We start from the raw sequence: 24,196 nt of genomic DNA, 5'->3' as shown, positions 1-24,196 counted from the left end.
AAAGACTAAATATAGATACAGATACAGATGATATGACAATGTTTCACGTCACTGTTGAAAGGAGGAGACTCTTTTCTGAGGTGGCATTTGTAAGTAACACATTACAGAATCTGATCAGCGATTGGTAACGCCACCTGTCAATCATGCATTTCACCTCCCTACCCATGTACAAAACACTGGAATCCACAGAAAAGGGTGGATTTCCTGTTTCTTGTGGGACCACTCGGAATAAAAATGTAATTTTTTGCACAACAATGCCCTTAATCTATCAAGAACTGTAGCTTTAAGTACATTTCAGATATTTGTGCTTTACTGGAATCGTTTGCTTTTATACAACGTTATGCTTCAGCACATCTCAGACACAGCTGTACTTTTTGCTCCATTACATTTTGTCTGACAACTTTCATTATTCTCCAGAATGCAGTTTGCATCCCTTTCCTGTTCAGTGAAACCCACATTTGTGTTGACACTGAATGCTTGAGTCTGTTTTTTCCTGACTTTTTAGAAACACCAATTTCAAACAGAACAGTGATGCTACAAACATATGATGATCTTATACGACGCATTGTTTATTGTTCACACTTAAAGCACATTTTGCTGATAATACTTAGACATTTCTACTTCTACAGTACTTTTATTTAACCCATAAAGACCCAAACATCCAGTGCTGACCAAAAGCATCTACTGATCTAAAATGTTTCATACCTGTTAATCCATTAATCCTATCAATACATGTAAATAATTGGTGTAAAATACAGTTTGTCGTCTTTTCATGGTCATCAGATATGATCCATTTGGACGTTCAGAAGCTCCGTAGTGAACGTGGAAACACACATTTACTGCGACATTTATTCACCAGTAAAACCCATGGAGTCGCATCAGTGACAGTGGTTGACTTGTTTTTGTGCTCAGTTATTGATCTCTTTGCTGAAAAAGTCACTTTTTCCTTCAGTTTTCTCTGTTTCTGGTATAATAACCCTCAACTTTAATCTGTGCTTTTATGAACATCTAGTATCTATGTGACCAGTGCATTACATACAGGGTGGGGAAGCAAAATTTACAATATTTTGAGGCAGGGATTGAAAGACAGTGTATGACCAATTAATTTATTGAAAGTCATGAGAATTTATTTGCCACAAGAAAATTGACATCATAGAAAATGTTTTTATTCTATGTGTCCTCCTTCTTTCTCAATAACTGCCTTCACACGCTTCCTGAAACTTGCGCAAGTGTTCCTCAAATATTGGGGTGACAACTTCTCCCATTCTTCTTTAATAGTATCTTCCAGACTTTCTGGTAATAGTTTTGCTCATAGTCATTCTCTTCTTTCCATTATAAACAGTCTTTATGGACACTCCAACTATTTTGAACTCTCCTTTGGTGTGACGAGTGCATTCAGCAAATCACACACTCTTTGACGTTTGCTTTCCTGATTACTCATATGGGCAAAAGTTTCTGAAAAGGTATGGATAATAGTGTTAGGTATGATTATGACATCAATATATGTTTGGTTTCAAAACAATTGACGTAGTGCCTGCTGAGAAAAAACAACTAAATGTTCATTGTAAATTTTGCTTCCCCACCCTGTATACATAAAAAATTCAATTTTCACTGAAAAATATAAAATACATTGGACACATCTGTAGTATAGTTAGCTTTATAGTTAGGGTTGGCTTTTGTATTTTCTTTCTGTATATTTTGTTCATCTCAGTTCTAGCATTACTTGAGTAGCAGATGTCTATTAATATTTTATTCTGAAGCCTTTGCACAGTCCTACTTTTTCTTTAATACTCTGTGATATTTTATTTTATTTTATTTTTCTTATACAGTACCTTTTGCACTAAGTGTTTTGCTGCTAAATTGAACTGAGCCGCTAAACTGATTTTCATTGTTCCTGTGACAGTGACAATAAAGATCTATTCTATTCTATTCTATTCTATTCTATTCTATTCTATTCTATTCTATTCTATTCTACATTACAATAAATGGTGATAAATCACTTAAGAAAATTAAATAGAAGAAAAAATTCATTTGGGAACTGACACAAAAGTAGTGCTGGGTCTTCATGGTTTAAGTTAAGTATCTGAATACTTCCTCCACCACAAACAGAACTGTCCACTAACAAATAAATTAATCCTTCCCTTCACTTATTTATACCTGAAGACACACTGCAAAAATCTAAATCTCACCAAGTGTGTTTTTCTCATTTCTAGTCAAAATATCTCATCACACTTAAAATTAGAAACAATTGCCTAAGGAGTAACTTTTCAGTGAAATATAAGAACTTATTTTTAGACAATAGATCTTGAAAATCTTATTTCAAGAAACCTTACCAAGATCATTTTCACTTGTTCCATTGGCAGAATTTTTTTTTTTGCTTAGTTCAAGATTTTTTTGCTTAATTCAAGAAAAAAAAAAATCTGCCAATGGAACAAGTGAAAATTATGTTTTCTCCCGTGTGTCCGGATAATCTGCACTACTGCACCTCACTAACAAGAGCTGCTTGTAACCAGTTAAATTGTTCATGTTATAATAATAATAATAATAATAATAATAATAATAATAATAATAATAATAATAATAATAATACACAATCAATTAACAAAAGAATGAAACTCCTCCAATATAAATGGTTGATGAGAATTTATATCATTCCAATCAAACTGAATCGTAGGGTGCCCAACATCCCGGATACCTGCAGCAAATGTCTAGAAGGAAAGGGTACTTTGTTCCACTGTGTCTGGAGCTGTCCAAAATTCAGTCAGTCATACAAACTTTGTCCAAAATTGTGGGTGTGACAGTGCCTTTCCAAGCAAAGACGTGTATGTTGGGTATATTTCCAGACAACTGTGTTTTTACTTCAAGTCAGTCAACACTCATTGACTTTGGACTCCTGCAGGCCAGGAGGTTGATATCTTTATACTGGAAGAAAATGGATATACCTTCAGTACATATGTGGGTGAGGGAGATGGCATCTTGTATTGTACTGGAACGACTCACTTATATTGTTAAAGGAAAGGGAGGGGATTTTGTGAAAATATGGTCACCTTTAATTGAGTTTCTCAGATGTTATGAGACCAATTAATTTTGACAATGGTGCTGTATGCTGTTTATTTATGCTTTTTTTTTTTTTTTTTTTTTTTTTGCTGTCATTCATTTATTTATTTGGGGGGAATATGTTGCTTATTGTTTGTTTTATGTTGAGTATATTGTTAATTCTGTAATATAAAGTTCAATAAAGATATTGTTAAAAAAAAAAAAACATTTAAACAACAACAACAACAACAACAATAATAATAATAATAATAATAATAATAATAATAATGCATTTCATTTATAGGTGCCTTTCTTGGCACTCAATGACACCGTACAGTAAACAGGAGAGTATAAAACAAGCAACAGAACAGAGTAAAAAGCAAAAGGCAGGTTAAAAATGTTCATATTCATCATCGCTGGAATCAAGTTTTCTCTGTTTTGCGCTGTGTGACCACCTGCCCGTGTGCTAATGTCTCTCCAGGTGTTTTACTAATACTTAAAGGTTAACTGTGTATACTGTGTATGTGAATGAATGCTATGTAATGTGTGGGTGTAGCCTTTTTAAAAATGTTTCTAATTTTATGAATGCTGGTATTTTACATCTTACCCATCGACAACAGTTGAAAAAAAGCTTTTTTGCTAATACTGGCACATTTACAGAAATGTTCATTAATGTGTACTGTCCCTGCTAAATAAACAAATAAATAAATAAATCCTGGTTCTTATATCTCACTGAAAACTTACCCTTTAGGTAATTATGTCTTCTTTTAAGTATGATGAGATATTTTGACTAGAAATGAGAAAAATACACTTGATAAGATTTAGATTTTTGCAGTGCAGATGCATACAGGCCTTTTTTGCTGTATTTATGGAACTGGACCATACAGTTTTACATTTCAGTTGTCAGTATCTCTCTGACAGAAACCTTCTGATTTGCCCTCTGCGAAAATATTCATCCCATCAATCTGCCAAATTTGCTGAAGCGATCCAAGTCAAAGTCAAACAGAACTGTGTGGGCTGGTGTTTGAAGGCAGCCTCTCCACATCATTATGTCAGATCTCTCCTGGTGGGAGAGTGAAAGAGCCTGCTGCAAAGGATGGACGAGGGCCAGGCTTGGACAAACAAAACAAAACAAGTGGTTGAGATCACACCCCCGACACAATGGGTGCCCTTCCCTGTCTGTGGCCACAGCCCAAGGCCTCGTGGCCTCTGACACCCGGGCTCTCTGCCGTCTGCTGGCATTTTGTTTTCCTGTTTGTCAATCAAAGTATGATGCCAGCACATGGAACAAGCTCTTTTGCTTTCTAAATACACTGACGGATTTTTGCGTTGCCTGCCAAGAAAAGAAAAAGCAGTGGGCAAAAGTGTACGTATGCATCTGTGTGTGAGCCATCTGCCAGTGGTACAAAGAGGCATTGTGGATTATACTGGTTTGCATGTCCACGGCCTGGACAACAACTACTGTACGTCATACAGTCAAACCTAAATGCGTTTTTGACTTGTTCTGATTCAGTCTCAGACCACCAACCTTTTGTTTTACAATTAATATAAAAATCATACTTCTTAGTCCATACTGTAGAGTAGTCGTTCCCAACCTTTTTAGGCTCGTGATTTTATTTTATCCATCCATCCATCCATCCATCCATCCATCCATCCATTATCCACCGCTTATCCGGGGCCGGGTCGCGGGGGTAACAGTCTAAGCAGGGATGCCCAGACTTCCCTCTCCCCAGACACCTCCTCCAGCTCTTCTGTGGGGACCCCGAGGCGTTCCCAGGCCAGCCGAGAGACATAGTCTCTCCAACATGTCCTGGGTCTTCCCCGAGGTCTCCTCCCGGATTTAATATCACAAATTTCTGGCGAGCGCAGACATTCAAAACATAGACTTTTTTTTGCTAAGATTAATTAGGTTTTGATCATGTAATAGTTTGCTATACTATGTTGCAAGTAAACGTTGATTTTAGGGAACATTTAGTCTATATAATGTATATTATTGTGGACGGAGGCAGAAAAGCCAGGTGTAGATTACTGCACAATGGGAGAATTTTATTTTCCTTGGTCAGGATATGTACAGTCAGTCCAGCTTGGATTTACAAGGCTGACAATTAATACTGAACAAACAAGAACTCAAACTATGAATTATGAAAGAGCTGCAGCATCTGAAACCGACCACAATGAACATTTGACAGATAAACAGTACCACAGTGCTATATTTTTTTATTAGTAAGTTTTGGGTTTGTTTTTTTTAATCAATTACTAGAAATTTCAGGTGACTCCATTTGAATTCCAGGCGACCCCACGTGGGGTCCCGACCCCAAGGCTGAAAAACACTGCTGTAGAGAATATGGGCTCAACATTTGTCAAACTCTCCTCTTGTTTTAAGGGGGTTACATTTTGCTAAACCAACTTTTGTTAGTCTTTAGTACATTTATTTGTGTATTTGAACCCTAATAGTTCATACAGTTTGAATTTGAACCCTCCAGGTGCTGCAAAGCTATCTTTATATTTATTCTGGCAAAAATCCAGTGGATTTCTACAACCTGTTTTAATTCTTGCTTAATTTGTTGTTTTAAAACTAGTTATTTCACGACATTTGCACATATAAGGTCAAGACCTCAGATGAGCATTTCTCCAAGTACGACATAATCGTTTGTCAGCAGCAGCGGTTGTAGTAAAAACTGAAAATATGTCCAAACTTCGAGCCGATTACCTAAAATGTTCAGTTGTTGGTTGAACGGGACAGAGCAGCACAGTCAACAACCTGGAGGGGATGGGGCTTGAAGTGGCTCATTTGCATTTAAAGGGCCAGTGCTCAAAATGACCTTTCTCAGAAACAGGGTTGAAGGTGGACCTGTGGAGAATGCAACCATTTCATTTAACAGATTAATTGCGAATGTGTTTCTCCAGTCCTCTATGAAATAAAGTTTTGCTAACAAACATTATTCTCAAGTCAAGTTTCGTTGTTAGGTCACATAGCCAGACAGAAATTAATTAAAATCATAAATCATCCATATGGGTCTTTCCATGAAACTGGGTTCATTTCGGCATCTGGCACTTTTCCAGCTTTTTAGACCCAATAATAAAAGAGAAATGTGGACATATTTCCCCCCAGGATGTACCTAATGATGACCTCAGATAAATGCAAAAAAAGTACACTCTTGCTCTGAGCCATCCCAAAATTAATGAATTTGTAATAAAATATTGGGGCCAAAAATAGGACAGGAAACACTACCTAGGTGTCAGTACATTTGATCTGGAAAACATGGCTGTAAATGGTCTTAAATACCGCTATAAATAAAGACACTGTGTTAAATTTGTCAATCCTAGTGGTTTTTCTAATCCAGACATGCAGGTTTTTCACGTATCTCAGTCTCATTCCAGGTTTTGTATGTAACCCAGCGTGTCCACGTGCGTTACCTGCCAAACTTGCCCATTTAAACACATATAAATCACAAGTGATTTTACAACAGCGGTCATTTTTGTGAAACATTCTGCCTTGCATAATTAGTTCGATTCCCAAAATGAACCTGTGAAAGAATAAAAAGATGTTCAAAAAAATAGTAGCTCGCAATTTTCATGTCCTTTTAACTGTGTTACATGTGGATTTTTGGATAAAAATAATATTAAAATGTGTTTTAACAGAAAAATAGTTTCTTTTATCTTAATATTTATTTCTAAAATAGGCCCAAAGTGTTTCCAAACTTGCTTCATAACATTAGTCTACATCTGGTTTGAATTTTTAGCTCCCATGTCCTGTTTTTAGGGACCAGTTTCATAGAAGCACCCGTATATAAACAGATAAACAAATTTAGATCCACTTACAACTGTAATTCTTTCTGACAAAACAATGTCAAAAAGAAAGAATAAGAATCCAAACCTTATTATGCATCTATGGACATCATGATGATAATGTGTATTTCTTTTTTTAAGATGCTTTCCAAAATCTGACTTCTAATTCAAGAGCTGCTTTTGTTGGATTAAAAAGAAAATATGTACGTATGTAAGGGGTTGGACAAAATAATGGAAACACCTTCACCTCAAGATGATAATGCCCCAATCCATACAGCTAGAATTGTTAAAGAATGGCATGAGGAACATTCTAATGAAGTTGAGCATCTCGTATGGCCGGCACAGTCCCCAGACCTCAACATTATTGAGCATTTATGGTCAGTTTTAGAGATTCAAGTAAGACGTCGATTTCCACCGCCATCGTCTCTAAAAGAGTTGGAGGGTATTCTAACTGAAGAATGGCTTAAAATTCCTTTGGAAACAATTCACAAGTTGTATGAATCAATACCTCGGAGAATTGAGGCTGTAATTGCCGCAAAAGGCGGACCTACACCATATTAAATTATATTTTGTTGATTTTTTAAGGTGTTTCCATTATTTTGTCCAACCCCTGTATATATGTATGTGTGCTTACATGTACAAATACATATATTCATGGGGGATATATATATATATATATATATATATATATATATACATATACATATATATATACACATCGTGACGCATTTCATATGTATGTGTGTATGCATTTGTATTTAGGTGTATGTGGGTGTATGTATATGTATATACGTATAGATATATACATAGATATATGTATGTACGTATGTATGTACGTACATACGTATGTATATGCATATATACCTCCCTTCTTTTTCCTCTTCTCTCAGTGATATTTTGTACCTATGTTTAACCCTTTCATGCATGAATTATGAGAACCTTAATCAACATTTATTTCCTGATTGTTTTTATTCCTCTTCAGGCATGAAAAAAACAATGTGACTGAAAATTTTCTTATGAACCTATTTTTCATGGAGTTAAAAAAATGTCAGCTTGACACCATGCGTTAAACTCTGGAAGCAAAGAAACATGGATTTACTGATATATCATGTGAAAACTATGAAATGAAAACCTTTTTAATGCTGCTAATCTGCTGTTTTCTCACATTTTAACATACTCTAATACTAGTCATTACTCACTTCATGGAAATAATATGCAAAAAAAAAAACAAAAAAAAACTTTTTTGTTAAAAAAAAAAAAAAAAAAAAGTTAATTGCAGTTTAGTAACAATAACAAGCTATTTATTTATTTATTTGTAGTTTAGTTTATTTTGAATATGCAACAAGACAAAGTAATCTTACTTAGTCCTTAGGAAAAAAAAACAGGTAGTAAGAGGTCATGGAAGAAAACAAAAAAACAAAAACCAAACTTATACAGATACATGACTTCATTTGCACATTCTAAAAGGAGTGGAGGAAGTATAATTGATTTAATCCCACCCCTTCAACACTCAAACATGTTAGTGCAGATCAGGTTGATCAAGAACAGCAAAGTTACAATAATGGTATGAATGTCAGTGTATGGGGTGATGTATAAGTGTCCACTGTGTTGACTGATATGGAACTAAAACAATAAAATCCATGAATATACAAGAGAACAGCTGGAGAAGAACTGTCCACTGGAGTGACCACTATGCATGAAAGGGTTAAGTGTAAGTTTGCGTCTCACAAACTCTGTTACATTTGTCCAGGATGATAGGTGGCTTGCTTCGTGATGTTTTTTGTTTTGTTTTGTTGTATGTGTGTTTTGTACTGTATATGTTCTGTTCTGTATAAAAAACAACAATTCCTATTGTTTAGATAGTTTTTTCGCAGTACTGCTGTAAAAAAAAACTCAATAAAAAAATAACTGTGGAGAAAAAAAAAGAAAATATTGTCATCGATATGTTATAATCCAATCGTGTGCATTTTTTCATGACATAATCCATTTAAATTCTTTATTCAGTGTTTTAGCAGAAACACAGAAAACCTTTAGGATAAATAAGCTAACATTAACATCTGTGTACGATTTGTCATTTAGCAGGATTGAACAATGTTATCACACATCTCTGATTTCTCATATATCATGTACTCGTTACTGTACGTGGTTCGTGTGTTTTTAGTTGATAAATAAACAACAGGACACTGAAGGCGACCTCGTTCACTCCCGGTGGGACGGCGTATCTGCACCGGTGTCAGATGGTGTTGTATGTTAATGACAGCACTGAACAATAGGTGGGCATGCAAATTTCATGGCTGTTGACCTAAATGGTGCTGCTTAATCCAGACTTGGCCCTGAAAACACTCCATCCCTGACAGTCAGACGGAGCCCTTGTGCGGCCTTGCCTCTAGCGACTCAGACGGGGACACAGTTTTTCTAATGCGTCTGTAACTGTCAGCGTGTTTCACTGTCCTACCAGGAGGGTATGCAAATGACAAGATCTCATCCCGTCGATATGATGACAGGATGAGCGGTGTAGACACATTAATGAATGGAAACTGTTCTCTGTTGGAGAGTACAGCAGTGTGTGTTAGACCTGGGCTGGCTCTGAGTGTTGGGAGGGGGGAGGGGTCTTTATCATTTAGGAGCGTGTCATGTTAAATGATGTCAAAGTGCATCGCTGTCACGCACACCAGCACCCACCTCCCACCCACATGCCCCAAAACCCACCAATCCACTCACTATGAACTTCTCCTTCTAGAACAATGGGAGGGATTTACTCTAGGGCTGATTTCTCAACATTATTTCAGGATGTTTGCTCTTTATCCAAATAAAAATTCCAGACTTTTTCAAACCTGCTGTTTTTTCCCCCCACATCTTGACTTTATGAACTTCTATGCTTGTGTGCCTCCTTTTTTGGTTGAGATTGTACCTGTTGTGTGAAGTAGAAAAGTTTATTTTAATACGAGAACCAAAACCTGGTTAAAGACCAAACACAACTGTTCTCATCTGTAAATATTGTGTATATTGTGTGGAAGAGTGAGTGAATGAATGCCTCATGTCATATAAATGCAACACTGGATTATTGAATTGTATGGAATGATTGTTTTAATGATGTATATTTTATTACCTCTGCCAAAGAGGTTATGTTTTTGTCGGCGTTGGTTTGTCTGTTTGTCTGCCTGTGTGCAAGATAACTCAAAAAGTTATGAATGGATTTGGATGAAAATTTCAGGAAATGTTGATACTGGCACAAGGAACAAATGATTCAATTTTGGTGGTGATCGGGGTTGGGGGGGCACTGATCTGCCTTGGCGGAGGTCTGCGCTCTATGAGTGCTTTTCTAGAAAAGAAAGCGCAGACCTCCGCCTAGGCAGATCAGTGCCCCTCCAACCCCACCCCCGATTACCACCAAAATTTAATCATTTGTTCCTTGTGCCAGTATCAACATTTCCTGAAATTTTCATCCAAATCCGGGGCAGTGATCTGCCTTGGCAGAGGTCTGCGCGCTCAAAGTGCTTCTAGTTTGTTTGCCTGTTAGCAAGACAACTCAAAAAGTTATGGATGGATTTTGATGAAATTTTCAGGAAATGTTGATACTGGCACAAGGAACAAATGATTAAATGTTGGTGGCGATCGGGGGGGGGGGGGGGCGCTGATCTGCCTTGGTGGAGGTCTGCGCTCTGCGAGTGCTTTTCTAGTATTGTACTGCAGTGTTATGGAAGAGCCCAACTGGGAACTGGAGGTGAGAATTAGCACTAGCTATAAACTCTATATGCATTGCATCAGCTTTTTTTTTTTTTTTTTTTTTTTTTTACATGTATGGGTTATGTATTAGTTGTTAAAGAGAGAAGTAAGTATTAGGAAGTAAAATGCACGTTGTGGCTTTAACCCTTTCATGCATACTGGTCACTACAGTGGACAGCTATTCTACAGCTGTTCTCTTGTATATTCATGGATTTTGTTGTTCTTTTTGTTTTTTTTTGTTTGCTTTTTTTTTTTTACACATACCTTTATTAAAGTTTTAAGAAACTACATATGTTTTCTGACATGAATTAGTAACATTATGTACATCTCTCCTGAGCATAAACCCCCAGAATCACAAGACCTCCCCATAATTTTCACACAATTTATCACTAAATTTATGTTTCTGTGCATCAGAAATGTGCATCAAAAAACGTGTGGTGTCCAGCTGAGTGGACATTTTTGCAACATAATGAAAAATAGGTTCATAAGAATTTTTGTTTTTCATTATTATTTTTTTTATGTATTTTTGAATTTTTTTTATTTTATTTTTTAAATTTATTTTTCAGAAGAAATTTTTCAATCGCATTGTTTTTTTCATGCGTAAAGAGGAATAAAAACACTCAGGAAACAATTCTGATTAAGGTTCTCATAATTTGTGCATGAAGGGGTTCAAGCAATGCAACTATAAGATGCACAAATGGAAAAAAAATGGAATAAATGGACTGATTACAGAACCCAGAATTGAGAAAGGACTGAATAATGTAATGTAGTGTCATGTAGTGTACCCAAGCAAGGTTTGTTTGTTCATTTTTTGTTGTTTTTGGTGACTATGTGTCTATAAAATTTCAATAAAAACACAAGTGAAAAAAAAAAAAGCTGACTTTTTTTAATTGCATTTGTCTAGCCACTCTGTTTTGGCCTAATTGTCTCTGTGGGCATTAGTCGTTTCTAACACGTGAGCTTAAATGTCTTCAGTGCATTAAATCAATGTCATCTCGGTATAAAACTGCATCTAAGTCAGTTATGTTCATATATGACTGAGGACTAAAGTAAAAAATCAGAGAGAAAATTCCAGGTGCATGCTCCCAGATTGATACAGAAGTGTATTTACTTGTTGCATATAAAATATAAGCATCTGAAATCTACACTTGTTATGTTTTATTTGCAAACTGCAGGGAGTCGCCCTGGTCTGCTTGGGTTTTTTAAGCACGGCAGCGAATTCATTGTGTCCTGACAAACCGTTGCAAAGAGATCTGCACCTGACCTTTAATTTTTTTTTTTTTTTTGAGTTTTATTCTGAAATACTAACAAAGATAAGTATAACAAATATGGAGATGTAAACTGATCAGTGCTGCTTATTATGATTTTTTTTTAAATATACAGTCATGGAAAAAATTATTAGACCATCAAAAGTCATCAAAAACAATGGTTATGCAATCAAGTACTAACTCCTGTGTGTATCATGTGACTAAAAGAGGCAGAAAAGAAAACATGGAATGTCTAAAAGCACTGTTTTTGTCAGTACAATGCCATAGATATTGATATAAGAACTGAAGTGATTTTGGTTATTAGCAAGAAAACATGGAAAATGGATAGATATCAGCTCTGAAATTAAACTCTTATGAGCTATTTTTGTTGTTATCATTATATTTGTCCAAACAAATGTACCTTTAGTTGTACCAGGCATTAAAATGAACAAGAAATTGAAGAAAACAAGGAGTGGTCTAATAATTTTTTTCCGCGACTGTATGTAGCATTCTAGTACATCCATTACATAATTATTTTGCAAAGATAAAAACAATAAAAACACATTCAGTCAGAGCAGACAGTCCTTGTATGAGTCCTGTTTCCTCTGTTGCATCACTGTCTGTGGACTAAAACAAACTTTAACGATTTTTGAGGGGTGAGTTCCTCAGCCTTTACAGTCCAGCGGTCTAAATGGTCCAGGTCTGTTTGCAGCCTCTGGTTAATGGTCTGACTGTCATTCTGATAACATCACAGAAAGAGCACGATAGTTAGAGGCACATGTTTTATCAGTATTTTTATCCTCTACGCACACTGTGGGCAGATGTTTTTGGAAAGAGAATAACAATCAACTAAACTTTTAGCGATTGCACAGAGGATCCCTGCGGCTGCATATGTTAGTGTTGTATCTGAAGAGAACTCATTTAAACCTGAGTAGATAGGAGGCTGGCCTGCTCCCTCCTGCTTCGGAAAATCTACCAGAATAAATCCCTTGAGAATAAATAAAATAGCATGCTTTCACACAGTTGTATTTTCTTTATTACTTCGGGTAATAATTTTAATTAAATTTTGGTGGTGATGGGAGGGGGGATTTTTTGTTTGTTCGTCTGTCTGTTAAGGCGGCCTTACACTGTGCGAGTTTAGAGACGATTTCTCACTCGTGCGACTCTTTCTGGGATCGGGCCCGATGTGCCTCTAATCGTGTGTCATGCTTCGTGCAGTGTACATGGGGTAAAGAGAAGCGATTAGCACCTCACGACCACCTCACGACCAGCAATTGAGTGTTCGCAAGGAAAACGGAGCTATTTGAAATCCTGCTCGCTCCTTGTGAGGGTATCGTACTGTCAAAGCAGTGCCACGAGCCGATGTGCCTCAAATTCTCACACTGTGCATGCACGAACACAGAAGCGGAAGTGTAAATTCACAGAAGCAACATGTAAGTAGCTGGCTATTGTCCTAGTCCAATTTAGCTTTTGCAGCTTCCCTCTAGTTCCCGTTGTAGGACTGACAGCCCATACTGTCCACGTCTGGCCAACCAATTCCTGCACCAAACACGTTGTTTGTTTTTTTTTTGATTCCCCGCAGATAATGGCACATATTGCCAAAGCAGATCGTTGGTTTTTGCTTAGCACAACCATTTCGTGGCTCATGCACATACACAGTCGTCTGTAAACTTCCGGATTCCTTGGTATTTTACGTCGTATTTCCGGATACAACACTCGAACGTGTCGTGCGTCCTCTGATGTATGGTCCTACAGTGTGAGCAGTCAGGTCGCGTACGAGCATCGGTTCGTACAGTGTGAGAACATGAATCGTGAGCCTGACTTTACAAATGATTCGCACAGTTTGAGATGAAGCTGCGTGCAACGATCGAAATAATCGCACAGTGTATGGCCACCTTTAGCAAGATAACTCAAAAAGTTATGGATGGATTTGGATGAAATTTTCAGGAAATGTTGATACTGGCACAAGGAACAAATCATTACATTTTGGTGGTGATGGGGGTGGGGGGGTTACTGACTTCTTCGTGTGTTGAGCTGGGCAATCATGGGTTTACTAGTATTCTACCTAATGCGTTCTGTGGTAATGGAGAATTTCGTGTTATTCAGAGGCAGCAAACGCGTTACTCTCAAGGAGGACAACATGACAACTGAAAAAATTCAGCAGGATCTTCCAGGTATTGTTGTTTTGTCTAATACAGTGCGCCCATGGTAACCAATCTAAGTAGAAGACACTTAACGTAAAACGAAGAAGTCAGTAACTTCCGGGTCATGCCAAATTGGATATCAAAAATGTCAACATGAAACCCGACATTTGGTCCATTTGCTTATTTCCAATTTTTAATTTGAGCGTACAATCAAAAGAATGAAAAATAACTAATTTTTTGATTTTTCATTTGTACATGAATAATGAAATAGCAAGTCATTTTTTCATTTTCCGATTGTGGATTCTCAATTGAAAATGAGCAGAACAAATGATGCATGGATTTGTCATAAATATGTCGGTAGTTTTTCACAAACTCACACAGTTGCTCATTGAAAGCCGCTATTTATGGAAAATATCCTGTTCAAATGCCAACACTGCCTCCAATGTTCCTGGTAGTACTGCTTCTTTTCGTCCGTCCAGGTACGCATCCGCAAGCTCCCAGAAAACAGACGGAATTATGCACGTAATGTTCACATGGGACGGACAGAATGCTCCGTCCGTATCTGTCTGCATCTTTAACATAGACCATAAACGAGCCCTGAAGGTTTCTAAAAATATGACATTACTTCGTTCACTTTCTTGACTATAAACTTTCCTTCTACTTAAAAACATAATGCTCTAGGAATCTTGTTTTGAATATTGCAAGTTATGTTTTGGCCTAAATCTGTGCTTGTCTGCATCAAAGTAAAAAAAATAAAAATCAATCATACACTCTTACGATCTGGGGAATTATAAGCCATGGAAAAATAAATGTTCAATAAATCGACTGCTAATGTTTTAATGCCGTTGTGACACTCCGTCCTTCCTCTTTTACTTTGTGTCGGGTCACTGACGACTGAAGGCTGCACGGGTAAAAGGCACAGACAAACCCTGGACTCAACCCATTCTGTCCCAGATTGCACCGGAATAACGGAAATGTCCTCAGTTTCCTGTTTATAGCTGATCCTAAATGAGATGAGATAACACATGTTTGAGGTGTGTTGTTCTGCTGCAGTTCTAAAGGAGGAGTTTAAGGAAAAACATTAAAGCTACATTTTTTTTAAGGAAAAATGTCTCTATAATATGTAATCAAAAAACAGCAACTGATCAAATTCACACCAAATGTACTTTCTTTTCTCTTCTTCGATAGTGTTTACTATTCAGCATACCTTCTGTCTCTTTGTGACTGCATCCTTCCATTATCTTGCTTTTTTTTTTTTAATATAATTTCTTTAACCATAAAATGCAGACTTTGAATCCCCCGTACTGCCAAGTGTTCTCCACATTAATGAATGCACAAATAACAATAACAAACAGGGAAATCTTATTTTCTGCCTGCCCAGTCAGCTTTGAGATGTAAAACAGGAGTTTGTGTGAAAAGCAGCAGCTGATTCTGCTGGCTCTGATAACTGAAATCTACAATTAACATTCAGTGTGACGAGCAGCTTTGAATTGAAGAGGTAGAGTGGACAGAGATGCATTGTGTTAGCGTGCTCACTCACACTCGCACATGCATGAAAACACACACACACGCAAACACACACACACCTGACAGCTGCATTTCAACCCTTCCTTCCAGCTTATAAGTCTAATTATCCGGCGGTGGCCAGGACCCCAGTGGGGGGGCCACCCTGTCTGTGTGTGTATGTGCATGTGTGTGTGTTTGGGAGGGGCTGCAGCGCCTGCAGACTGGGTGGCTGGGACCTCTGATTTGATTGTGGACGAGCAGATGGTAGGCTGCTGCTGGAAGGCAATCAGAGTGTGTGTGTGTGCATGGATGTGTGTGAGCTACATGAAGAGTGTAACATCTTGTACGCCCAAAATTTAATTAAAAAAATTAAAAGCCACCTGTACAACAAACCGACTATTTTAGATAATACAATACTACATCAAGCACAGCAGAATACATTATCATTATGGCATAAAATTCACTTTCTTTTTCCAAAAGAAGTTGCGATTCAGATATTTCTTCTTCACTAAAGTCGAAGTGAAACATGTCACACAAGTCCTACCATACTGATAATAGGGTGTATGTGGAGGAGTGGCTGTCATTCTGGATGTGAAAAGACAGTTATCAAGGCATCACACTGTATATAAAATGTTTGGATTGTTGCTCTGCACAGACAGAAGAGGACAGAGGACAAGCAAAAGGACTTAGACTGATCCTTCTTTATTGTTTTCCTTTAAGTAGGTAAAGTAAAGCTTTATTTACATAGCACTTTTTAAAACAACATGTTACAAAGTGCTTCACGTAAAGGAGAGATAGATCAAATCAAATCAAATTTTAAGCCAATTTACAGAAACCCAACAGAATCCTCCAGGAGCAAACACTTATGACTGGCGACAGTCATAAGGAGTCTGTACTTATCAACAGGACATTTTTAGATAAATCAATATATGTTTTAGCAACTACTGCAAATTAAATGTGGCCTACTTTAAAAAAAAAAAAAAAAAAAAAAAAAAACAGACATCAAGTGAGTCTGTCAAATTGAACTGACTTCTGTAATGGACAGGATGTTGTCAGGTGTCCAGGTCTGGTCTCAGGATGAAGTTACAGGTTTAATGGGTTAAACCTGTAGACTAGATTCATGTACAGATAGTCCTGCTTTAGCCATTCAACTAAATTCTTCCTTATCCCATTTCCAACAAACCCTGAAAATTTCATCCAAATCTGTCCATAACTTTTTGAGTTATGTTGCACACTAACGATCAGTGCCCCCACCCCCCACCCCCCCCCGTGGGCCCCCCCACCCCCGATCACCACCAAAATGTAATCATTTGTTCCTTGTGCCAGTGTCAACATTTCCTGAAAATTTCATCAAAATCCCTCCATAACTTTTTGAGTTATCTTGCAAACTAACCAACCAACCAGCAAACAAACAAACCCCAATGACAATATAACCTCCGCCGTTCCTTGGCAGGGGTAATAATTAGGGCTGGGCAAGTTAACACGTTATTACCACGTTAACGCATTCATTAAATAACGCCGACAATTTTTTTTATCTCCCGTTAATGCCGTTCTGCCTTTCAAGCAAGTCTTAGTTCATTTATACATACGGACTCTTATTTTGAAACTCATGTTTTTATTTTGGCGCTCCACACGCACTAGAACCAAACGAGGTGCCGGTGTAGCTGAGAGGAGAAAAGCCAGCGAACTTTTCAAATGCTGAATCAAACTTTAACTCCTGTAGTTCAACGCCTGTATGTATCAATCGTTGTTTGCTAAATAATTTCACATGCAAACGTGCCGTCAGAAACATGTTTATGACGTTATTTTGGATGTGTTTATTACAATGTGTTATTAACAAGTTTAAGCTAATTCGTTTATGCTAGCAGTCGGAGATGGGTTACTAATTCTTTATGCAGGCTCATGTTAAGTTTATGTAAATTCATTGGTTGTGTTTAGGTATAATATGCCAGCCTTTGAACTAACCTTTACTGATTTACGATGTGATTAGCTTGATGCTAACTTGAATGGGAAAATCCATTGACATGCTAACGATTAGCATTTACAGATTAATTTAAAATTTACGTCTTTTTATCCAGCAACAAAGGTTCACATCAGAGATATTTTATACTATTCATTCTGTCAACAACTGAACATAAAATACTAACACGCAAACGTTTTTGGGGCCATACAAACAGAGTGAAAGAAACGTATCTTCTTATGTCCGAACTGACTACGGTAACACCGAAAGGACAAAACATACGCTAGTGACACTTATTCTGACCACTAGAGGGCCCCCTTTGCATGCTTTTAGCAACTGAACATCACATACTATTGGGCTTATTAGTATTAGTATTTATTAGTGGGCTTAAGACTCCTGTCAATCACTCACAACCAGAAATAAACTGGTGTGGACATAAACATGGAGAAAAGTAGCGGTCTTTTACATGGACATTTTCATTTTAAATGTTGTCAGATGGTGGGGTTGAGAAGGCCAAAGTTGGTTGGAAGCACTGCAATGTGGAATTATTTTTATCACCGGAGTACTTCAAGTCTGAAATATCCCTTAAAGGCAATACACGCTGTTGATGCCAGCAACACCCCCCCCCCCAAGTATAACTATGCGATTAATTGCGATTAATCGCAGAAATCCATGCGATTAATTGCGATTAAAAATTTTAATCGCTGCCCAGCACTAGTAATAATCAATCATCAGACCATGATATATTATAATGTATGATTCCAAAATAAGGCTTACGTCCTGAACCACAACAGAAGCTCCTCCCAAACTTATCAATGTCAAGGCTCTCATTGGAATCTGAAAATGTGCAGCTTTCCTAAACTTAACTGACTCTGACAAACACATGAAACTAACATGAAAAATGTTCTTAATGAACTATTTTATAAACACAACAGTTCCATGTGAATTTGGACTACAGTTCAAGTACAAAGTTTCTGTGAGTCCTATACTACTGTCCCACTTTAATATGCCTGTCTGAAATCTCAGGACCTTTTTCTAAAACTACAGGGGTTGGACAAAATAATGGAAACACCTTCGCCTCAAGATGATAATGCCCCAATCCATACAGCTAGAATTGTTAAAGAATGGCATGAGGAACATTCTAATGAAGTTGAGCATCTCGTATGGCCGGCACAGTCCCCAGACCTCAACATTATTGAGCATTTATGGTCAGTTTTAGAGATCCAAGTAAGACGTCGATTTTCCACCGCCATCGTCTCTAAAAGAGTTGGAGGGTATTCTAACTGAAGAATGGCTTAAAATTCCTTTGGAAACAATTCACAAGTTGTATGAATCAATACCTCGGAGAATTGAGGCTGTGATTGCCGCAAAAGGCGGACCTACACCATATTAAATTATATTTTGTTGATGTTTTAAGGTGTTTCCATTATTTTGTCCAACCCCTGTACTTGCATTACTATATTTCATACATATAAACATGTACAACATAGAATACAGAGATTCAGTAAAGTCAGAACTCATAACTCTTTACTGACATTAGGAAACGACAGGAGGATGAAGAATCTTCGTCGATGTCCCATATCCTGTCAGTGTCCTCTCACTCTGAACACCACAGATGGAACACTCGCACCAAAGTGACGACTATTCACATGTCGCCCATAAAGTCGGACGCAGCGCTCCTCATGGTAATCTGAAGCATGAATGGCCGTAAAGAACAGCTGGCCTGCACAGCTGATCTACTTAGAGATGGAAATAAACACATCAAGGCTTCTTGTCACTGATATGAGACTGAATTAATCACACAAGTGATTTTAATGAGATTCTGAAGATAAATGTTAAACTGTGCAGCTGTGGAAAAATAATTGATTAGGTCATATTTTATCTTGGTTTCTGAATATAACCTTTGACCATTAGTGATAACCATTAACATACAGTATAAGGACACTCAATCTGTGTCATTCCAACAAACATTCTACTCCAAACTGTCTAATCTAAGTAAATTTAAGATTCAATTCAAAAGGACTCAGCACAAACCTACACCAAGGCTGAATTCCCTACACATCACACATTTGGACAATTTTGAGATTTTTTTTGTTATTCTTTCTTCTTTTTTTTATACACTGATGGTCGATTTCTCCAGGAAATACACCACGCCAAAGTTCTTCATTTACTGATAGATTTATTCGTCACAGTTTATCACTGGTAAATCCACTGTCGAGCTAAGCAACACACACATTAAGTACACAATAAAACACACATTCACATCGACCGAAACCAATATATGCGACACAATATAACATCAATAAATGTACCTCGCTGGCTGCACAAAACTAAGAGGGGGTGAAAACGGCAAACCCAAAATCCTTCAGGGAAATGAACAATACAAAGTCTTTTTGACGTATAAAAAGACAAATTGTGTTTTTGTCTTATTGAAGTAATTTATACCATCTGACAAGTGGAGCAACAACCTCTCATCATGGTCTTCATGGTCTCAAAATGCTGTGACAACTAAAAGTGTCCCTGTGCAACACAGACCGTAAACAAAGTTCCTACCTATTAAACAAAGTCACAAAAAATTAATTATATCCATAAAACACGTAAACATAAAATTACATAAATGACTATCAATGCCTTTTATGGCAGTTAAACTGATGTTGACCTTGACTGAAACAACCCAAATTTATTCTGCTTTAGTTATTGTCACCAAGAACAAATACACACAAATTCACAGCTCATCCAAAGTTATGGACAAATTGTCCTAACAGATAAATGGTGGTCAGATCAGAACCTTCATGGTGGATGTATTAGGGCCAGATCAAGCAAAAGTGAATATCAGTGTCAAAAAATTAAAGTTTCACCTATCATTTGTCAAATAAGCTCATTTTTTAAGCTTAAGAACTCTATTTTTATGTAACTGTTTACAAAACGTCATTACCACTTGTAGAAAAAAAGATATAAAGATATAATCAATATAAAAGGAAACCTAAAAGAACTAAAATATGTAAATGCACTATTAACTTTAATAAAAATATTTTTTCTTGCTTCTATAAGTGATATTTTAGGTCTGTGAATCTGTAGGAACTAATTATTCAGTGCTACAAGAAAATTGAAGGGTTATGTACAATCAAATTATTTTGTCAAATATTCTCATTAGCTGTCTATATCACTTCAGTTGTAATATGTATGTTAACCCTTTCACGCATGAATTATGAGAACCTCAGTCCAGATTTTTTTCCTGAGTGCTTTTATTCCTCTTTAGGCATGAAAAAAACAATGCAACTGATTTTTTTTTTTTTTTTTTTTTTTTTTAATGAACGTATTTTTCATGGAGTTACAAAAATCTCCACACAGCTGGACACCATGCATTTAATTTTTGAGGCAAAAAAACACGTGTATTTAAAACCCATCATCAGAAAGTGAAAACTATGACATAAAACACTTTTTCATGCAGCTAATCTGATGTTTTCTAACATTTTAACATACTCTAATACTAGTAATTACTCACTTCATGGAGATAATATGAAAAAAAAAAAAAAAAAAAATTTGATTGAAACTTTTAAATTACAGTCTAAAAACAATGAGCTATTGATTTACACTAAAACATATTTCTGCAGATCAGGTTTATAAAGAACAGCGAAGTTACAGTAATGGTATGAATTGCAGTGTATGTGATGGTGCTGTGTTGGATGATATGAAATTAAAACAACAAAACCCATGAATATACAAGAGAACAGCTGTAGAATAACTGTCCACTCTAGTGACCACTGTGCATGAAAGGGTTAAATAAAAGTTTATTAGCGTATTTGTAGTGTTTTAGTTACAGCAAAGTCTTTAGCAGATATATTTACACACCTATAAGAGTTCCAAAAACTGAGTCGAAACAAAACTTTAAGCTACAATTATGTAAATAAACTAATTTACTGTGTACCATTACATAATCCTGAAAGGCCATTGGAAACTATCGTGGTGCATCACATTGGACTGACACAGAGGATGCTGGGCCGGCTCTGTCAGACCCAGTACAGATCACTATTCTCATGAGTCATTTGTCCGGCGCAGAAAGGCCCCTGTCAACTCACAGGAGACAAACATCAGCTTATTTGTCTGGCAGACGTGATATTTACTGCTTTCCTCTTGAGCATCTGAAGGAAACTGAACCACCTATTTTACAGCAGCCTGAATAAATGGGTCGGCAGCAATTACACAAACTACATATCTCAGCAATAAGTAAGGCTTTCTAATATGTACGATGAACAAACATTTTATCCTTTTTTGTTGATACTGACACTATTTTTCTCTTTGTATTTTTCATTTTCGCTTGTGGTTTTTTCTACCGGTCTTTCTCTCTATGATTTCATTTCATTTATTAAGATCCCCATTAGCAACTGAATCATCAGTTACTATTCTTCCTGGGGTCTCCTCTACATTACTTTACAATTTTAATTATTTACATTAATCTTATACCGTTCATGCCCAAACACACACACACACACACGGAGCATATCTCAATGCATTAAAAATAAATAAACAAACAAAATAAGTACTATACATTTGTACTCCTTCACCAAACAATAGCTGTCTGATACAAATCATAAGACATCTTTCAATATTATCAATACTCTTTCCATTTCATGTCTGTTGTGAAAACAAGAAAAGTTTTAATTTCTTTTGAAAACGTTTTCTATTATTTTCCAACAACAGAAACCCTGGCAATCCATTCCATACAACCATGGCCAGATTAAAACAGTTTGCTGTAACTGATTTGTTTTACCTAAAGGCTGTTGTATGTTGCTGCTGTTAACTGTGAAATTTCCCCATGGTTAGATAAATAAGGTCTTATCTTATCTTATCTTATCTTATCTTATCTTATCTTAAAGGGGTCATATTTTGCTTTTTTAAATGGGACTTACGGTCTGTGCATTGGCATCAATGACACAAACTATATTCCTCAGCAATAAATCAGGTTTTCTAGTATGTATGATGAACAAACATTTTATCCTTTTTTCTTGATACTGATTATATTTTTCTCTTTATATTTTTCATTTTCATTCATGGTTTTTTCTTCCTGTCATTCTCTCTGTGATTGCTTGTTGTATGTTGCTGCTATTAACTGTGAAATTTCACCATGGTAGGATAAATAAAGTCTTATCTTATCTTATCTTATCTTATCTTTAAGGGGTCATATTTTGCTTTTTAAAATGGAATTATGCATTTTAAAACATTTCCCTGTGGTCTACATAAACTGTAAATGCTCTGCTTGGGTCTAAATTCTTCATTAATTCAACTCCACAGGTCCATCTTCAACCCTATTTCTGACTAATGACACCAGAAAGGTCGTTTTTTTAGCGCTGGCCCTTTAAATGCAAATGAGCCACTTCACACCCCACCCCCTCCAGGTTGTTGACTGTGCTGCTCTGTCCCGTTTCTCAAAACTTGGAGAAATGTTCATCAGAAGTCTTAACCTTATATGTGCACATTTCGTGACATAACTAGCTATAGACGCAACAAATTAAGAAGGAATTAAAATGGTTGTAGAAATCCACTCGACTTTTGCCAAAAAATGAATATAAAAGATAGCTTTGCAGCACCTGGGGGGTTCAAATTCAACCTTTTTGAACTATTAGTATCTCCAAATACACAAATAAATTAACCAAAGACTAATAAAAGTAGGTTTTGTAAAATATGATCCCTTTAATATAATATGGATTTTCAACAAACTTATATCTTATGTGCTACATGTCCTTTTTTTAACCTCTATCTTATATTACATAATGTTATGCGTGTTTACATTCTACAGAGGTAATTATGATAATATGATTCGTCCCCCAGACGAAACACCCCTATAAATCTTTCTGATTGGGGTGCCATGTGTTCCAAACCCACCTCATCTCATCACAACAGGGAGCCTTCAACAACAAATGGAAATGGAAAGGTTACCATAAATGTGTCACAGATGAATGGGTGAAAACTGTCTCATATGGCTTAATAAAGTTGAATGTGATAGGGAGGATAATATACTCACAGATGTGGTAAAAAGGCACAAATCTGAAGTGTATTCATTAGTGTCTTGTTGAACTAACAGTAGCGTGTAATTATGTGTGGATGATTAAACAGGGTGTAATTACCTAGACTGCTGACACAGCTGAAGCCTATAAATCATTGCACTTTTTAGAGATAAAACCAACGCAGGTCCATCTGGTTCTCATGTGCACATCATCTGCACCATTATCCTGTTTAACTGGAAACAATACAGTTCAGTTCCTCCCAACTGTCATGTTATTTATTTGTAGTTCATGAGTCAATGGATATTGGCAAGAATAATATCGTTTCACAGTCTGTTTTTGCATGTGTTTGCATGATTACCAAAGCTGATTACAATCCACATATGGATCACTTCAGACTTTGGGTCAAACTGTGTTTATATATGGGATGTATATACTGGCAACAGTCTATGGATAAGATATGGATCACAACATGGAGGTTACAATTCAATATATTGGGACATACTGTGATACTGTAAGCAATTGCTATCATGATTTTTGATATTTAATCTTTGAAAAACTGTCATAAGGATTCATTTTTCCTTGAAATTAACATAAATTTAATGCGTATACAGTGGTGTGCAAAAACATTACAACACTTGTCAAATCTTAAGAAACTGGTGGTTTATTGGTTCCCAGAGGCTGAATTTCACTTTTTTGCCATTGCAAAAAGTAAAGGCAAAGGTACTGACAATATTTCACCTACAAATTTATCAGTCGAGTCCTTTTTTTTTTTTTTTTACATTT

The 24,196-nt window shown here is 36.5% G+C and overlaps 1 protein-coding gene across 4 annotated transcripts in view; it reads right to left on the bottom strand.

Annotated features, from left to right (window-relative positions):
* dclk2a (doublecortin-like kinase 2a) overlaps positions 1–24,196 on the bottom strand; it is a 130,072-nt gene that overhangs the window by 78,732 nt on the left and 27,144 nt on the right. The gene's annotated exons all lie outside the window — the stretch shown is intronic.

Source organism: Sphaeramia orbicularis, chromosome 1, assembly GCF_902148855.1.
Source record: "Sphaeramia orbicularis chromosome 1, fSphaOr1.1, whole genome shotgun sequence".
Taxonomy (NCBI): Eukaryota; Metazoa; Chordata; class Actinopteri; order Kurtiformes; family Apogonidae; genus Sphaeramia; species Sphaeramia orbicularis.
The sequence above is the reverse complement of the archived record's forward strand: the minus strand, read 5'-3'. Positions and strand labels throughout refer to the sequence as shown.